The sequence below is a fragment of the Strongylocentrotus purpuratus genome, unplaced genomic scaffold (genome assembly GCF_000002235.5).
Source record: "Strongylocentrotus purpuratus isolate Spur 01 unplaced genomic scaffold, Spur_5.0 spur5_scaffold_5, whole genome shotgun sequence".
Classification (NCBI taxonomy): domain Eukaryota; kingdom Metazoa; phylum Echinodermata; class Echinoidea; order Camarodonta; family Strongylocentrotidae; genus Strongylocentrotus; species Strongylocentrotus purpuratus.
In genome coordinates this window covers 42,485,046-42,489,112 of record NW_022145611.1, presented here as the reverse complement: position 1 = coordinate 42,489,112, position 4,067 = coordinate 42,485,046, and the positions used below count along the sequence as shown (strand labels likewise).

The 4,067-nt window shown below is 39.8% G+C and overlaps 1 non-coding gene across 1 annotated transcript; it reads right to left on the bottom strand.

Annotated features, from left to right (window-relative positions):
• Positions 1–3,662: 3,662 nt before the first annotated feature.
• On the bottom strand, positions 3,663–3,736 carry TRNAT-AGU. The gene has a single exon. It is a non-coding gene; the product is annotated as a tRNA-Thr (tRNA).
• Positions 3,737–4,067: the final 331 nt, after the last annotated feature.

The following is a 4,067-nucleotide window of genomic DNA, read 5'->3' as shown; positions in this document are numbered from 1 at the left end:
CTATTTCACCTGTTGCTTTCCATACTTCAATAGGTATTTTGTCCATTCCAGGAGATTTACCATTATCTATATGGTTCAGAGCCCATTCAACTTCCGATCTCAGTGGAGGTGGTTCTCTGTCTTCCTCGACCTGTCTGTTGTCTCTTTGACCTGGCTCTCTACTGCTGTACAAATCCCTGCAGTACTCTGCCCATCTCTGTTTTATGTCCATTTCCTCTGTCAGAGTTTTTTGTCATTCACAACATCAGTCTTCATGCTTCTGTCACCAGTAATCTCTTTTACAAGTTTGAAAACTTTCTTCATGTTGTGCTTCTTTGCTGCATTTCCCATTTCTTCACATTTTCCTTCTAGGAATGCTCTTTTATCTTCACATGCTTTTTGGTTATATTCCTTATTTAGTTGTCTCCATTCTGCGTGTCTCCCTTCTGATTTTGCTTGCCTTCTTTTACTTACAATTTCCATTGTACTAGTTGTTAGCCATTCCTGTTTTTGCCTTTTCTTCCGTGGTATGTATTCCTGAGCAGTCTTTTTCAGGACATCTGATGTGGTTGCCCACAGCACTTCTGGCTTCACATCTTCTTCTGCCATTTGTAGAAGTGGCATGAATCTGTTACCAATCTCAGTAGTGAACTGTGCTGGTATAATTCATCACATCAAACCTGACTGGTTGAGCAGTTGTCTTCTTGGACTTGAGTCTCAGTTTCAGTTTACCGAGCAACATTTGGTGGTCACTCCCACAATCGGCACTTGGTCTTGTCTTAACATCCTGTAAAATTGCCCTCCACCTTCTTTTAATCATGATATAATCTATCTGATTCTTCACTCTATCTCCAGGACGTCTCCAGGTCCATAGTTGCCTCTTGTGATGCTGAAACATGGTATTGCCAATGACTAGGTCATTTGCAGTGCAAAACTCCACAAGCCTGTCTCCACGCTCATTTCTGTCACCTAAACCAAACTTTCCAATGTTGCAAGTTTCTCTACCATCCTTTCCCACTTTGGCTTTACAGTCTCCAATCATCATTGTGATATCCCTCCCTGAGATACTGTCCAGTGTATTTTGTAAGACTCCATAAAAGTTGTCCATTTCTTCCTCAGTAGCATCTGTTGTTGGGGCATATACTTGAACTACTGTGATGTTCATGGGATGGGCCTTCATCCTTAATGTAATGATCCTATCGTTAACAGGGTTGTATCCCATCACTGCCTTTGACATCTCTTTATTGATGATAAACCCAACACCACTACGTCTTCGTCCAGATTCCCTTCCAGAATAGTACACTGTTTCACCTCCATCTGTATGAAACCGTCCTTGGTCAAGCCACCAGTGTTCTGCTACTTCCACTATGGGTACATTACATCTCAACATTTCATTGAGTACCACCTCCAGCTTTCCCGTTGTGAGTCCTCGAACATTCCAAGTTGCCACACTTGAAGCTCGCCAAAGAGGTAGGTTGCTCTGTTCCAGATGACTTTAAGCGCTATATAAAAGTGGAATATTATTATTATCATTATACAATAATGAATCATTAAAATTACTGAAGTTGAATTAAGTCCATATCAAAATGAATTAAAATGATCATCATTAATTGATTTAGTGAATGAGTTAGTCCATATGTCCATATATAACCTATATAATGTAAATTCAATAATACAAATACCGTTTAAATCAATATGCAGCTATATATACATTGTTATTTATAATTAAATGGCTCTAACTTTAAAAAACAATAATAAATATAATACATCTACATGAAGACGGCAGATAATAGTATGAATACATATATACCGTGTGAGTCCAAAAAAAGTTTACACCTAGAAAATTGCTAATTATTTTTAAAATCGTCTATGAACAGTAAATTATTATACATCTTATGAAAGAGTGTGTTATCCCAAATCATTTGGTATCACTTGTGTATGGTATTTGATCACGCTTGGATGAACAGGAGGCATTGTTTGAGAGAGTGCAAAAATTGACTTGCGCCAAAGTGATGCCTACAGTATGTATTATGTTCGGATTAGCGGAGTGAGAGAATGAATTGAATGTATCAAATGAAATGCATTGCATATGCTTTTTGCAGAAGCAAAGTCACTCACACACGCACACACACACACACACACGCACACACACACACGCACGCGCGCGCGCGTACAACATGCCTGTTGGTAATTTGATATTCGATATTTGATATGTGTGGTATGATTCATTTTGTTAGGGATGTTATTTGGATCTGCAAAGACCGAATTAATACCAAAATCCCAATTGTTTTATTCAAACATCACATAAGCAACTCTGGCGCAAGTCGAATTTTGCACTCACGCAAACAATGCCTCCTGTTCATCAAAGCGTGAACACATACTACACAAAAATGATACAAAATGATTCGGGATAAAACATTCTTTCATAAGTATAATGATTTACTGTTCATAGATGATTTTAAAAATAATTAGCAATTTTCTAGGTGTAAACTTTTTTTTTTACTCACACTGTATGAGGTGTAACTCGTATTGTGCCATTGTAGTTTTATACAATTTTATTGCAGATTAAACACAATATGACTGTGGTACATTTACAATAAAAAGTGGAATGCTATTTTTGTTTTGTTCTTCTTTTATTTATTTTTTAAATCTTAAAGTGGACTCTGGTTTAATAGGCCTACACCAACATTTTCAATGATTTCACCAATAAATTGCATCTGATATATTTTTGTTCGTGTCTTTTTTTGTGGTATTGATTGTGATTTAAACATAGATTTTCATTCACAGTTTGCAAAAGTTTTGTCGGCTCGAATATAATATAGGAGCTGACATCGAGGGACGGGGGTCTCCAAAATGCCACCCTTTTTATAGGCTCATTTTGGCCTTGGATCTGCGTTGCCACTCGACGGGTACGCCGCCCAGTCAACAGCACCAAGTTTGGGGGTGGGACAACCCAAAAAGAGAGGGAGTAGCTAGGTGGTAGGTGGAAGGGTGGGATGTTAGAATCCAACCATGTTCGTTTGTCTCGTTTCGATCAAAAGGAAAGGGTCACTCCAGTCCTACGCGGAAGTGGGGTAAAGGAAGCCTGAGACATGGACTTCGTAAAAGTCGCGTGAGATACGGATAGTGGTAGTTTGAGAAACGTGGGGAGCCCTAAAAAATACGGCGGAGCCCGCAGTAATCGAGCAGACACCGGCCGTATTCCTGGCAAAAATACTCTTTTTAGCTTGCAGAGAAGTCGGACTGGCTTCGTTTTGGATATGTGACGGCCCCTGCAACTGCTAGACTTCTCTGCGAGCCCCAAAGTGCATTTTCGCCAGGAATATGGCCGGTGTCTCCTCGATTACTGCTCGACCTATATTGGCCTATTGACCTATTGATCGTTGACCAAAACTGGTCGCACGGCGCCCGCCCTTATGCCGCCCAACTATCGTTTTTTTAATGACGGTTGTTCAAAGAGCACCTCCCGATCGCCGTCCAATAATTGTGACAGGGTAGATTTCAAGCGAAAAATGCGTTCGACTTCCTGGCGGGTTTGAAATTCGGCGACGGTTGGATATGTGACGCAGACATAAGGCATTGATAGAAGTGACTTTGCTTTGCATTGGTAGGAAAATGACAAGAAAAGAATAAAGTATGTAAAGTCAATGATTAAATTATATTATAATGGAGACTGACAAAGAAGGCACGGCCCGGATTTGAACCGGGGATCTCCTGTTTACTAGACAGGCGCTTTAACTAATTAAGCCAGAGCGCCGCTTCATACTTCTAAATGTTAGGATAACATTTTTCTATGGTTGACCATGCTTCCCCACTTCTGCAGTTATTTTTAAATGAATTTTCAAACTCATACATTGTCTGAAAGTCAATCGAAAACTTTTCACGACCGAAATCAGTTGTGTGTCCAGTAATTTTCCCAGGATGGGGGTTGAGGTTGCCGAAAAATTTAAGATTAAAGTATCTAAAAGTCAGGTGCATTTTAGGGCTGTCAAAACGTATGTGAGGCTGGGAACACACGAGTCCAGATTTGTCCCCCTCTTTTTTGTTATTTTCGTGTCCTTAAAGGAATTGGGTAACTTTGCCTCAGA